Consider the following 16,719-nt stretch of genomic DNA (forward strand, 5'->3'; position numbering starts at 1 on the left):
TGAGGAGCTCTACCGAGGCAGTCCCATTAGTGAGGAGCTCTACCGAGGCAGTCCCATTAGTGAGAAGCTCTACCAGGGGAGTCTCCTTAGTGAGGAGCTCTACCGGGGCAGTCCCGTTAGTGAGAAGCTCTACCGGGGCAGTCCCATTAGTGAGGAGCTCTACCGGGGCAGTCTCCTTAGTGAGGAGCTCTACCGGGGCAGTCTCCTTAGTGAGGAGCTCTAACGGGGCAGTCTCCTTAGTGAGGAGCTCTACCGGGGCAGTCTCCTTAGTGAGGAGCTCTACCGAGGCAGTCCCATTAGTGAGGAGCTCTACCAGGGGAGTCTCCTTAGTGAGGAGCTCTACCGGGGCAGTCCCATTAGTGAGGAGCTCTACCGGGGCAGTCCCGTTAGTGAGGAGCTCTACCGAGGCAGTCCCATTAGTGAGAAGCTCTACCGGGGGAGTCTCCTTAGTGAGGAGCTCTACCGGGGCAGTCCCATTAGTGAGAAGCTCTACCGGGGCAGTCCCATTAGTGAGGAGCTCTACCGGGGCAGTCCCGTTAGTGAGGAGCTCTACCGAGGCAGTCCCATTAGTGAGGAGCTCTACCGGGGCAGTCCCATTAGTGAGAAGCTCTACCGGGGCAGTCCCATTAGTGAGGAGCTCTACCGGGGCAGTCCCGTTAGTTCCCTTATATACTGACAAATTATATTTGCATGATTTAACTTATTCATAATTAATGTTTTCTTCATTCATGTGATGACCAATACTGTTTCATAACATGTGACAGACCTCACGATGCTTCTCTCTAAGCTGAGACCTTGAAACTGAGATCATCTCTAAACAAGGTTCTGGGCATACTGCCAAATTAAAGATACTGATAGTGAAGATTTGTTCAATCAGTCACTTGCATTAACACAGAAATTGGTTATTAGAAAAGCACAAACATAAAAATGTCCACATTCCATCCACATATCACTTGTGTGATAATAATCATTACATTTTAATACAAGCATTTAGATTTTAGCTTCTATATCATCATATTCTATACTCCTATTAAGGTAAGGGAAATCCACACAGAAAAAAAACGGGCACTTCATCATTTCAAGCCCTTCATTCTGGGTCGTGTGGTAATACTATAATTATAATAGAGGTCCTATTCACGGGAATTCATAAAAAAATACACACACAACGTGTTAAATTACATAATTTAGACAAATGAAGAGAAAATGCTGCATGCTGCAGCCATTTAGGATCCCCAACTTCCAAACAGGGACTCCAACTAGGTTGCAGACGTCCAGTCTGGTTGTGGGGAATTATTCTTAGCAACAGTTGCAATGTATTGGGCGAAATCAGTCATATTAGAAGAATGAGCTGGGACAAAAGTACAACATTCATCGCCAATGATTGAACAAGTGCCCCCTTGGACCTGCCAACAGATAGTGAAGAGCCTCTCTGTTTTACAGAGACAATATACACAATTATTTGAGCGTTTCCAATCTCTAGACATCTCCTGAAATCGGGTCCAGGGCACATTGACTTTCACAGGGAAGCGACAACACATGTTACAACAGTTTCAGACCAACCTTGATCAGAATGAGATTGGGGCAAGGTTAGCCCAAGCTACAATCCAGTGGCTCTTCTCACATGTTTAGGAGCATTACTCTCCTTTCCAAATCATAATTACAACTATTGATAAATTATCCAACCCAAATGTAGAATGACAGTCCTTGTTGGTTCTATCACTTTAATTTAAGACCCTCAATTTATCACACGCTGATACTAGCAGCATGTACATTTACATTGACACTATATTCATCTTGTATTATTATCCACATTTCAATCAGTTTAGGATCAATAACGGGGGCATATAAGCAGACAATAAAAGCTCTTACAATATTGAATGATAACATGTCTCTAAAACAGGCTATAGGCTACATGTGCACCACCAAGTCAGAACAGTAGGTGAAATTAAGAGGGGGAAAAGGACCCCATTAGGGTGAGGCACATGGGCTATCAACAGCTTACTACACAACATACACTTAGTATTGCTTTCTTACCAACAGTATGCATATCTCCCTGGCATATTACGTAATTTATGCAGCAGCATACAAGACATTTTTGGACTCACCTTGTTGTGCTCACTTGAACAGGAAGGTGGCGCGGCGGTCCTTCCTGTGGGTGCGTTGTCATCAAACTTTGTCATCAAAGTCGGGCATTCTCTGAATTCATGGTGCATTCAAGAAAACTGGGAATTTGGAAAATAAACTAGATCGAATCCTTACGTCAGTGATCTTCAGGTTGGAGCTCTAGAAAGAGGCCCGAGTTACCAACTTGGAGTTCCGAGTTGGATGACCGTTCAAAACGTATTATCCCAGTCTGAGCTCGTTTTTTTCCAGAGTTCCCAGTTGTCTTCAACACACGGAAGTCTGAGATTACCCAGATGTTTTCAACGTGAATGGAGTCATGCTGGATTGACAGCATGACCAACGTCTTCAACCTTTTCTGGCCCTAGGTGTTGCGTGTGAATGTTTATCCTTTTAAAAGGAAAAGAGACCCTTCCAGACAGATTGTTTTAAACCCTTAAACCCAGACGTGGACCACACACCCTCTCTACCGAAGCAAAGGAAGAAAAAATTATGCAACACTTGCATTTAGACACTGATTCTTTTCTTGTTGAATTTTGCGATTTCCCGACATGATGTGTAATGTTTATGTCCAAATGCCGATGAGCATCGATACGTTTGATCTATAATTTCTCTTCATATGACAAGGATTTAAAAGGATTTGCCAGCAGATTGTTGATGTGATTCATGATGATGACTGCTTCTCATAGGAAAATAAATATATGTCCTTATAGTGAACAACATGAAAGGAGCTGAGATAAAAGATTCCAGGAATGTTCCATTCCATTTTAGTTCAACTAAAAGCTAATTTCTCCTTTGCCAAGACAATCCATCCACCTGACAGGTGTGGCATATCAATAAGCTGATTAAAACAGCATGATCATTACACAGTTGCACCTTGTGCTGGGGACAATAAAAAGCCACTCTAAAATGTACCGTTTTGTCACACAACACAATGCCACAGATGTCTCAAGTTTTGAGGGAACGTGCATTTGGCATGCTGACTACAGAAAAGTCCACCAGAGCTGTTGCCAGAGAATTGAATGTTCATTTCTCTACCATAAGCTGCCTCCAACGTTGTTTAAGAAAATTTGGCAATTTAGAGTCTCATATCAAAGGGTCTGAATCATTTTTAAGTATATATTGTTTTATATATTTGCAAACATTTCTAAAAACCTGTTTTCACTTTGTCATTATGGGGTATTGTGTGTAGATTGATGAGGAAAAACTTTTATTTAATACATTTTTGAATAAGGCTGTAACGTAACCGAATGTGGAAAACGTCAAGGGGTCTGAATACTTTCCGAATGCACTGTATTTGTTGTCTTAAGGGGGAAGGTTACCGGTTTTGTTTTTCCATTTATATTGAGGTTGGACTTTAAGCACGTTTATCCCTTTCACACCAATTACCTCGTTAGTCAGTATGATCCTAGGCTCCTCGCTCTTCTCAATTTACATCAACAACATAGCTCTCTCATCCATATATATGCCGATGATACAGTCTTATACTCAGCTGGCCCCTCCCTGGAGTTTGTGTTAAATGCTCTACAACAAAGCTTTCTTAGTGTCCAACACGCTTTCTCTACCCTTAACCTTGTTCTCAACACCTCCAAAACAAAGGTAATGTGGTTGGGTAAGAAGAATTCCCCTCTCCCCACAGGTGTGATTACTACCTCTGAGGGTTTAGAGCTTGAGGTAGTCACCTCATACACGTACTTGGGAGTATGGCTAGACGGTACACTGTCCTTCTCTCAGCACATATCAAAGCTGCAGGCTAAAGTTAAATCTAGACTTGGTTTCCTCTATCGTAATCGCTCCTCTTTCACCCCAGCTGCCAAACTAACCCTGATTCAGATGACCATCCTACCCATGCTAGATTACGGAGACATAATTTATAGATCGGCAGGTAAGGGTGCTCTCGAGCGGCTAGATGTTCTTTACCATTCGGCCATCAGATTTGCTACAAATGCTCCTTCTAGGACACATCACTGCACTCTATACTCCTCTGTAAACTGGTCATCTCTGTATACCCGTCACAAGTCCCACTGGTTGATGCTTATTTATAAAACCCTCTTAGGCCTCACACCCCCCTATCTGAGATATCTACTGCAGCCCTCATCCTCCACATACAACACCCATTCTGTCAGTCACATTCTGTTAATTAAAGGTCCCCAAAGCACACATCCCTGGGTCGCTCCTCTTTTCAGTTCGCTGCAGCTAGCGACTGGAACGAGCTGCAACAAACACTCAAACTGGACAGTTTTATCTCCATCTCTTCATTCAAAGACTTAGTAAGAGTGTCCCATGATTGACAATTGTGGCTGCTTTGTGTGATGTATTGTTGTCTCTACCTTCTTGCCCTTTGTGCTGTTGTCTGTGCCCAATAATGTTTGTACCATGTTTTGTGTTGCTACCATGTTGTGTTGCTGCCATGTTGTGTTGCTACCATGCTGTGTTGCTACCATGTTGTGTTGCTACCATGTTGTGTTGCTACCATGTTGTGTTGCTACCATGTTGTGCTGCTACCATGTTGTGTTGCTGCCATGTTGTGTTGCTACCATGTTGTGTTGCTACCATGTTGTGTTGCTACCATGTTGTGTTGCTACCATGTTGTGTTGCTACCATGTTGTGTTGCTACCATGTTGTGTTGCTACCATGTTGTGTTGCTGCCATGTTGTTGTCATGTTGTGTTGCTGCCATGTTGTTGTCATGTTGTGTTGCTACCATGTTGTGTTGCTACCATGCTGTGTTGCTGCCATGTTGTGTTGCTACCATGCTGTGTTGCTACCATGCTGTGTTGCTACCATGCTGTGTTGCTACCATGTTGTTGTCATGTTGTGTTGCTACCATGTTGTGTTGCTACCATGTTGTGTTGCTACCATGTTGTGTTGCTGCCATGTTGTGTTGCTACCATGTTGTGTTGCTACCATGTTGTGTTGCTACCATGTTGTGTTGCTGCCATGTTGTTGTCATGTTGTGTTGCTACCATGTTGTTGTCATGTTGTGTTGCTACCATGTTGTGTTGCTACCATGTTGTGTTGCTACCATGTTGTGTTGCTGCCATGTTGTGTTGCTACCATGTTGTGTTGCTACCATGTTGTGTTGCTACCATGTTGTTGTCATGTTGTGTTGCTACCATGTTGTGTTGCTGTCATGTTGTGTTGCTACCATGCTGTGTTGTCATGTGTTGCTGCCATGTTGTTGTCATGTTGTGTTGCTACCATGCTGTGTTGTCATGTGCTGCTGCCTTGCTATGTTGTGGTCTTAGGTCTCTCTTTATGTAGTGTTGTGTTGTCTCTCTTGTCGTGATGTGTGTATTGTCCTATATTTATATTGTATTTATTTTTTATCCCAGGCCCCCGTCCCCGCAGGAGGCCTTTTGCCTTTTGGTAGGCCGTCATTGTAAATAAGACATTTGTTCTTAACTGACGTGCCTAGTTAAATAAATAAATACATTTCCCTAATTTCATGTTGCTCTACTTTTAGGTGTACATCCTGTCTTTAAGTTTGGTGTGGGTTTTTCTTTTGTTTGCCTCTTCCTGGGTAAATTTAGTGGGTGTCATGGTCGGTGTCTTTTAGGTCCCAGTTGTTGTTGCTAGTCAACTGTCAGTGGACACGAGTGTCTTTCAGAACCTAAAACTGCACCTGTTTCGTTTTGGTTGTTGATCAGTTCTCCCTTCTGTTTGAGCAACATTGTAGTTTAATTTTTGCTGTGGAACATAACACTGGATTAGATTTGACTGGATTAGATTTGACTGGATTAGATTTGACTGGATTAGATTTGACTGGATTAGATTTGACTGGATTAGATTTGACTGGATTAGATTTGTCTGGATTAGATTTGTCTGGATTAGATTTGACTGGATTAGATTTGTCTGGATTAGATTTGACTGGATTAGATTTGACTGGATTAGATTTGACGGGATTAGATTTGTCTGGATTAGATTTGACTGGATTAGATTTGACTGGATTAGATTTGACTGGATTAGATTTGTCGTCGACAGTGGACCAGATCAGACTGTAATCCTAATGAATGTATAATAAATGTTTAAGTGGTTTAATCGACTGAATGGTTGTATTGGTGTGGTTAGGATTACTCTCCCCGATACTGAAACAGAAAAACAACCATCTTTATTTCCTGAAGACATCTGTGGTGTATTCATTAGTGTACAGTCCATTTTGGTAGCTTCCTCCCCAGTACCCGTTTGGTTCCATTTGTTTTCTGTTTGCTTCTGATTCCCGCTTGGTTGGTTCCCTTCTCCTCAGACGGGGAGAATCTGTTGCTGTTTCACTCAGTTGACTCTCTACTGAAGGAGACCCAGGTGTGCTGGTGGTGGAACAGAACAAGGGGGATGGCTGAGCGTCCTCCAGGTGTTAATTAGGAAGAGCTGGTATACACAATTTTAATACACAACATTTTAGGACATTAAAAATAAATGTGGATATCTTTTGTTGCCTCTGGGCTCCGCCCCTACTGGTCAGTCCTCCTTCATCTTCCTGGTTGTTGCCTCTGGGCTCCGCCCCTACTGGTCAGTCTCCGCCCCTACTGGTCAGGCTCCGCCCCTACTGGTCAGTCCTCCTTCATCTTCCTGGTTGTGAAGCTCCGCACGCACAGCGACAAGCACTTTAACGTCACCACGACAACGGACGTCGCCACGACGATCAACAGGCCAATCACATCCAAGCTGTGGTACTGGAACCAGTTGAGGTCTTGGGCGGCGGCTCTCAGGTGGCCCGCCCCTTTGTGACGCATCACAAACTCTGTCCAATAGACAGAGAGCTCCAGGGGGTCCACTGGTTGGTCCTTCTGAATGGCTGAGAGCTTCAGTACACTGGATTTATACCTGCAGAAAGACACACCATGACCCGATTACCAACCGGGCACGCAGGGGGGAAAATCCCCAGAAGCCTCAGCCTCCAGAGGGCCCAAACTAATTTAATTCTAATGTTTGATGCACCCACATATTATGCAGATGTTATCGCAGGTGCAGCAAAATGCTTGTGTTCCAAGAGTGCAGTAAAAATACCTAACAATATACAACAAATACCCCAAAATAAAAATAAAGGAATTAAGAAATATCAGAACGAACAATGTCAGAGACTGGAATATAACTATATAGTGGTGTGTATAGACAGAATAGACAGTAGTAGTTATATAGGATGAACCAGGACTAGAATACAGTATGAAGTGGACAGCAGTAGTTATATAGGATGAACCAGGACTAGAATACAGTATTATACAGTATGAAGTGGACAGCAGTAGTTATATAGGATGAACCAGGACTAGAATACAGTATAAACATATGAAGTGGACAGCAGTAGTTATATAGGATGAACCAGGACTAGAATACAGTATGAAGTGGACAGCAGTAGTTATATAGGATGAACCAGGACTAGAATACAGTATGAAGTGGACAGCAGTAGTTATATAGGATGAACCAGGACTAGAATACAGTATTATACATATGAAGTGGACAGCAGTAGTTATATAGGATGAACCAGGACTAGAATACAGTATTATACATATGAAGTGGACAACAGTAGTTATATAGGATGAACCAGGACTAGAATACAGTATGAAGTGGACAGCAGTAGTTATATAGGATGAACCAGGACTAGAATACAGTATTATACAGTATGAAGTGGACAGCAGTAGTTATATAGGATGAACCAGGACTAGAATACAGTATGAAGTGGACAGCAGTAGTTATATAGGATGAACCAGGACTAGAATACAGTATTATACATATGAAGTGGACAGCAGTAGTTATATAGGATGAACCAGGACTAGAATACAGTATGAAGTGGACAGCAGTAGTTATATAGGATGAACCAGGACTAGAATACAGTATTATACATATGAAGTGGACAGCAGTAGTTATATAGGATGAACCAGGACTAGAATACAGTATGAAGTGGACAGCAGTAGTTATATAGGATGAACCAGGACTAGAATACAGTATTATACATATGAAGTGGACAACAGTAGTTATATAGGATGAATCAGGACTAGAATACAGTATGAAGTGGACAGCAGTAGTTATATAGGATGAACCAGGACTAGAATACAGTATTATACATATGAAGTGGACAGCAGTAGTTATATAGGATGAACCAGGACTAGAATACAGTATGAAGTGGACAGCAGTAGTTATATAGGATGAATCAGGACTAGAATACAGTATTATACATATGAAGTGGACAGTAGTAGTTATATAGGATGATCCAGGACTAGAATACAGTATTATACATATGAAGTGGACAGCAGTAGTTATATAGGATGAACCAGGACTAGAATACAGTATGAAGTGGACAGCAGTAGTTATATAGGATGAACCAGGACTAGAATACAGTATTATACATATGAAGTGGACAGCAGTAGTTATATAGGATGAACCAGGACTAGAATACAGTATTATACATATGAAGTGGACAGCAGTAGTTATATAGGATGAACCAGGACTAGAATACAGTATTATACATATGAAGTGGACAGCAGTAGTTATATAGGATGAATCAGGACTAGAATACAGTATGAAGTGGACAGCAGTAGTTATATAGGATGAATCAGGACTAGAATACAGTATTATACATATGAAGAGGACAGCAGTAGTTATATAGGATGAACCAGGACTAGAATACAGTATTATACATATGAAGTGGACAGCAGTAGTTATATAGGATGAACCAGGACTAGAATACAGTATGAAGTGGACAGCAGTAGTTATATAGGATGAATCAGGACTAGAATACAGTATTATACATATGAAGTGGACAGCAGTAGTTATATAGGATGAATCAGGACTAGAATACAGTATTATACATATGAAGAGGACAGCAGTAGTTATATAGGATGAACCAGGACTATAATACAGTATTATACATATGAAGTGGACAGCAGTAGTTATATAGGATGAACCAGGACTAGAATACAGTATGAAGTGGACAGCAGTAGTTATATAGGATGAACCAGGACTAGAATACAGTATTATACATATGAAGTGGACAGCAGTAGTTATATAGGATGAACCAGGACTAGAATACAGTATGAAGTGGACAGCAGTAGTTATATAGGATGAACCAGGACTAGAATACAGTATAAACATATGAAGTGGACAGCAGTAGTTATATAGGATGAACCAGGACTAGAATACAGTATTATACATATGAAGTGGACAGCAGTAGTTATATAGGATGAACCAGGACTAGAATACAGTATTATACATATGAAGTGGACAGCAGTAGTTATATAGGATGAACCAGGACTAGAATACAGTATTATACATATGAAGTGGACAGCAGTAGTTATATAGGATGAACCAGGACTAGAATACAGTATTATACATATGAAGTGGACAGCAGTAGTTATATAGGATGAACCAGGACTAGAATACAGTATTATACATATGAAGTGGACAGCAGTAGTTATATAGGATGAACCAGGACTAGAATACAGTATTATACATATGAAGTGGACAGCAGTAGTTATATAGGATGAACCAGGACTAGAATACAGTATTATACATATGAAGTGGACAGCAGTAGTTATATAGGATGAACCAGGACTAGAATACAGTATTATACATATGAAGTGGACAGCAGTAGTTATATAGGATGAACCAGGACTAGAATACAGTATTATACATATGAAGTGGACAGCAGTAGTTATATAGGATGAACCAGGACTAGAATACAGTATTATACATATGAAGTGGACAGCAGTAGTTATATAGGATGAACCAGGACTAGAATACAGTATATACATATGAAGTGGACAGCAGTAGTTATATAGGATGAACCATGACTAGAATACAGTATGAAGTGGACAGCAGTAGTTATATAGGATGAACCAGGACTAGAATACAGTATTATACATATGAAGTGGACAGCAGTAGTTATATAGGATGAATCAGGACTAGAATACAGTATGAAGTGGACAGCAGTAGTTATATAGGATGAACCAGGACTAGAATACAGTATTATACATATGAAGTGGACAGCAGTAGTTATATAGGATGAACCAGGACTAGAATACAGTATGAAGTGGACAGCAGTAGTTATATAGGATGAACCAGGACTAGAATACAGTATTATACATATGAAGAGGACAGCAGTAGTTATATAGGATGAACCAGGACTAGAATACAGTATGAAGTGGACAGCAGTAGTTATATAGGATGAACCAGGACTAGAATACAGTATATACATATGAAGTGGACAACAGTAGTTATATAGGATGAACCAGGACTAGAATACAGTATTATACATATGAAGTGGACAGCAGTAGTTATATAGGATGATCCAGGACTAGAATACAGTATTATACATATGAAGTGGACAGCAGTAGTTATATAGGATGAACCAGGACTAGAATACAGTATTATACATATGAAGTGGACAGTAGTAGTTATATAGGATGATCCAGGACTAGAATACAGTATTATACATATGAAGTGGACAGCAGTAGTTATATAGGATGAACCAGGACTAGAATACAGTATTATACATATGAAGTGGACAGCAGTAGTTATATAGGATGAATCAGGACTAGAATACAGTATGAAGTGGACAGCAGTAGTTATATAGGATGAACCAGGACTAGAATACAGTATTATACATATGAAGTGGACAGCAGTAGTTATATAGGATGAACCAGGACTAGAATACAGTATGAAGTGGACAGCAGTAGTTATATAGGATGAACCAGGACTAGAATACAGTATTATACATATGAAGTGGACAGCAGTAGTTATATAGGATGAACCAGGACTAGAATACAGTATGAAGTGGACAGCAGTAGTTATATAGGATGAACCAGGACTAGAATACAGTATTATACATATGAAGTGGACAGCAGTAGTTATATAGGATGAACCAGGACTAGAATACAGTATGAAGTGGACAGCAGTAGTTATATAGGATGAACCAGGACTAGAATACAGTATGAAGTGGACAGCAGTAGTTATATAGGATGAACCAGGACTAGAATACAGTATAAACATATGAAGTGGACAGCAGTAGTTATATAGGATGAACCAGGACTAGAATACAGTATGAAGTGGACAGCAGTAGTTATATAGGATGAACCAGGACTAGAATACAGTATGAAGTGGACAGCAGTAGTTATATAGGATGAACCAGGACTAGAATACAGTATTATACATATGAAGTGGACAGCAGTAGTTATATAGGATGAACCAGGACTAGAATACAGTATAAACATATGAAGTGGACAGCAGTAGTTATATAGGATGAACCAGGACTAGAATACAGTATTATACATATGAAGTGGACAGCAGTAGTTATATAGGATGAACCAGGACTAGAATACAGTATTATACATATGAAGTGGACAGCAGTAGTTATATAGGATGAACCAGGACTAGAATACAGTATGAAGTGGACAGTAGTAGTTATATAGGATGAACCAGGACTAGAATACAGTATGAAGTGGACAGTAGTAGTTATATAGGATGAACCAGGACTAGAATACAGTATGAAGTGGACAGCAGTAGTTATATAGGATGAACCAGGACTAGAATACAGTATTATACATATGAAGTGGACAGCAGTAGTTATATAGGATGAACCAGGACTAGAATACAGTATGAAGTGGACAGCAGTAGTTATATAGGATGAACCAGGACTAGAATACAGTATGAAGTGGACAGCAGTAGTTATATAGGATGAGCCATGACTAGAATACAGTATTATACATATGAAGTGGACAGCAATAGTTATATAGGATGAACCAGGACTAGAATACAGTATTATACATATGAAGTGGACAGCAGTAGTTATATAGGATGAACCAGGACTAGAATACAGTATTATACATATGAAGTGGACAGTAGTAGTTATATAGGATGAACCAGGACTAGAATACAGTATAAACATATGAAGTGGACAGCAGTAGTTATATAGGATGAACCAGGACTAGAATACAGTATGAAGTGGACAGTAGTAGTTATATAGGATGAACCAGGACTAGAATACAGTATTATACATATGAAGTGGACAGTAGTAGTTATATAGGATGAACCAGGACTAGAATACAGTATGAAGTGGACAGCAGTAGTTATATAGGATGAACCAGGACTAGAATACAGTATATACATATGAAGTGGACAACAGTAGTTATATAGGATGAACCAGGACTAGAATACAGTATTATACATATGAAGTGGACAGCAGTAGTTATATAGGATGATCCAGGACTAGAATACAGTATTATACATATGAAGTGGACAGCAGTAGTTATATAGGATGAACCAGGACTAGAATACAGTATTATACATATGAAGTGGACAGTAGTAGTTATATAGGATGAACCAGGACTAGAATACAGTATTATACATATGAAGTGGACAGCAGTAGTTATATAGGATGAACCAGGACTAGAATACAGTATTATACATATGAAGTGGACAGCAGTAGTTATATAGGATGAATCAGGACTAGAATACAGTATGAAGTGGACAGCAGTAGTTATATAGGATGAACCAGGACTAGAATACAGTATTATACATATGAAGTGGACAGCAGTAGTTATATAGGATGAACCAGGACTAGAATACAGTATGAAGTGGACAGCAGTAGTTATATAGGATGAACCAGGACTAGAATACAGTATTATACATATGAAGTGGACAGCAGTAGTTATATAGGATGAACCAGGACTAGAATACAGTATGAAGTGGACAGCAGTAGTTATATAGGATGAACCAGGACTAGAATACAGTATTATACATATGAAGTGGACAGCAGTAGTTATATAGGATGAACCAGGACTAGAATACAGTATGAAGTGGACAGCAGTAGTTATATAGGATGAACCAGGACTAGAATACAGTATGAAGTGGACAGCAGTAGTTATATAGGATGAACCAGGACTAGAATACAGTATAAACATATGAAGTGGACAGCAGTAGTTATATAGGATGAACCAGGACTAGAATACAGTATGAAGTGGACAGCAGTAGTTATATAGGATGAACCAGGACTAGAATACAGTATGAAGTGGACAGCAGTAGTTATATAGGATGAACCAGGACTAGAATACAGTATTATACATATGAAGTGGACAGCAGTAGTTATATAGGATGAACCAGGACTAGAATACAGTATAAACATATGAAGTGGACAGCAGTAGTTATATAGGATGAACCAGGACTAGAATACAGTATTATACATATGAAGTGGACAGCAGTAGTTATATAGGATGAACCAGGACTAGAATACAGTATTATACATATGAAGTGGACAGCAGTAGTTATATAGGATGAACCAGGACTAGAATACAGTATGAAGTGGACAGTAGTAGTTATATAGGATGAACCAGGACTAGAATACAGTATGAAGTGGACAGTAGTAGTTATATAGGATGAACCAGGACTAGAATACAGTATGAAGTGGACAGCAGTAGTTATATAGGATGAACCAGGACTAGAATACAGTATTATACATATGAAGTGGACAGCAGTAGTTATATAGGATGAACCAGGACTAGAATACAGTATGAAGTGGACAGCAGTAGTTATATAGGATGAACCAGGACTAGAATACAGTATGAAGTGGACAGCAGTAGTTATATAGGATGAGCCATGACTAGAATACAGTATTATACATATGAAGTGGACAGCAATAGTTATATAGGATGAACCAGGACTAGAATACAGTATTATACATATGAAGTGGACAGCAGTAGTTATATAGGATGAACCAGGACTAGAATACAGTATTATACATATGAAGTGGACAGTAGTAGTTATATAGGATGAACCAGGACTAGAATACAGTATAAACATATGAAGTGGACAGCAGTAGTTATATAGGATGAACCAGGACTAGAATACAGTATGAAGTGGACAGTAGTAGTTATATAGGATGAACCAGGACTAGAATACAGTATTATACATATGAAGTGGACAGTAGTAGTTATATAGGATGAACCAGGACTAGAATACAGTATGAAGTGGACAGCAGTAGTTATATAGGATGAACCAGGACTAGAATACAGTATTATACATATGAAGTGGACAGCAGTAGTTATATAGGATGAACCAGGACTAGAATACAGTATTATACAGTATGAAGTGGACAGCAGTAGTTATATAGGATGAACCAGGACTAGAATACAGTATTATACAGTATGAAGTGGACAGCAGTAGTTATATAGGATGAACCAGGACTAGAATACAGTATGAAGTGGACAGCAGTAGTTATATAGGATGAACCAGGACTAGAATACAGTATTATACATATGAAGTGGACAGCAGTAGTTATATAGGATGAACCAGGACTAGAATACAGTATTATACATATGAAGTGGACAGCAGTAGTTATATAGGATGAACCAGGACTAGAATACAGTATTATACATATGAAGTGAACAGCAGTAGTTATATAGGATGAACCAGGACTAGAATACAGTATGAAGTGGACAGCAGTAGTTATATAGGATGAACCAGGACTAGAATACAGTATTATACATATGAAGTGGACAGCAGTAGTTATATAGGATGAACCAGGACTAGAATACAGTATGAAGTGGACAGCAGTAGTTATATAGGATGAACCAGGACTAGAATACAGTATTATACATATGAAGAGGACAGCAGTAGTTATATAGGATGAACCAGGACTAGAATACAGTATGAAGTGGACAGCAGTAGTTATATAGGATGAACCAGGACTAGAATACAGTATTATACATATGAAGTGGACAGCAGTAGTTATATAGGATGAACCAGGACTAGAATACAGTATTATACATATGAAGTGGACAGCAGTAGTTATATAGGATGAATCAGGACTAGAATACAGTATTATACATATGAAGTGGACAGCAGTAGTTATATAGGATGAACCAGGACTAGAATACAGTATGAATGACAAGTAGTTATAGATGAACCAGGACTAGAATACAGTATGAAGTGGACAGCAGTAGTTATATAGGATGAACCAGGACTAGAATACAGTATTATACATATGAAGTGGACAGCAGTAGTTATATAGGATGAACCAGGACTAGAATACAGTATTATACATATGAAGTGGACAGCAGTAGTTATATAGGATGAATCAGGACTAGAATACAGTATGAAGTGGACAGCAGTAGTTATATAGGATGAACCAGGACTAGAATACAGTATGAAGTGGACAGCAGTAGTTATATAGGATGAACCAGGACTAGAATACAGTATTATACATATGAAGTGGACAGCAGTAGTTATAGGATGAACCAGGACTAGAATACAGTATTATACATATGAAGTGGACAGCAGTAGTTATATAGGATGAAACCAGGACTAGAATACAGTATGAAGTGGACAGCAGTAGTTATATAGGATGAACCAGGACTAGAATACAGTATTATACATATGAAGTGGACAGCAGTAGTTATATAGGATGAACCAGGACTAAAATACAGTATGAAGTGGACAGCAGTAGTTATATAGGATGAACCAGGACTAGAATACAGTATGAAGTGGAAGCAGTAGTTATATAGGATGAACCAGGACTAGAATACAGTATTATACATATGAAGTGGACAGCAGTAGTTATATAGGATGAACCAGGACTAGAATACAGTATTATACATATGAAGTGGACAGCAGTAGTTATATAGGATGAACCAGGACTAGAATACAGTATGAAGTGGACAGCAGTAGTTATATAGATGAACCAGGACTAGAATACAGTATTATACATATGAAGTGGACAGCAGTAACTACTGCTGTCCCTTCATATGTATAATCTGTATTCTAGTCCTGGTTCATCCTATATAACTACTGCTGTCACTTCTATGTATAATACTGTAATTCTAGTCTGGTTCATCCTATATACACTGCTTCCACTTCATATGTATAATACTGATCTAGTCCTGGTTCATCCTATATAACTACTGCTGTCCCTTCATATGTAAATACTGTATTCTAGTCCTGGTTCATCCTATATAACTACTCTGTCCCTTCATATGTATAAATACTGTATTCTAGTCCTGTTCATCCTATATAACTACTGCTGTCCACTTCATACTGTATCTAGTCCTTGGTTCATCCTATATAATATGCTGTCCACTTCATATATAATACTGTATTCTAGTCCTGGTTCATCCTATATAACTACTCTGTCCCTCATATGTTAATACTGTATTCTATACTGTTCATCCTATATACTACTGCTGTCCACTTCATATGTATAATACTGTATTCTAGTCTGTGGTTCATCCTATATAACTACTGCTGGTCCACTTCATATGTATAATACTGTATTCTAGTCCTGGTTCATCCTATATAACTACTGCTGTCCACTTCATACTGTATTCTAGTCCTGGTTCATCCTATATAACTACTGCTGTCCACTTCATACTGTATTCTATCCTGGTTCATCCTATAAACTACTGCTGTCCACTTCATATGTATATCTGTATCCTAGTCCTGGTTCATCCTTATAACTACTGCTGTCCACTTCATATGTATAATACTGTATTCAAGTCCTGGTTCATCCTATAACTACTGCTGTCCACTGTCATACTGTATTCTAGTCCTGGTTCATCCTATATTACTACGCTGTCCACTTCATACTGTATTCTAGTCCTGGTTCCCTATACTAACG

Source organism: Salvelinus namaycush, chromosome 25 (assembly GCF_016432855.1).
Source record: "Salvelinus namaycush isolate Seneca chromosome 25, SaNama_1.0, whole genome shotgun sequence".
NCBI lineage: Eukaryota > Metazoa > Chordata > Actinopteri > Salmoniformes > Salmonidae > Salvelinus > Salvelinus namaycush.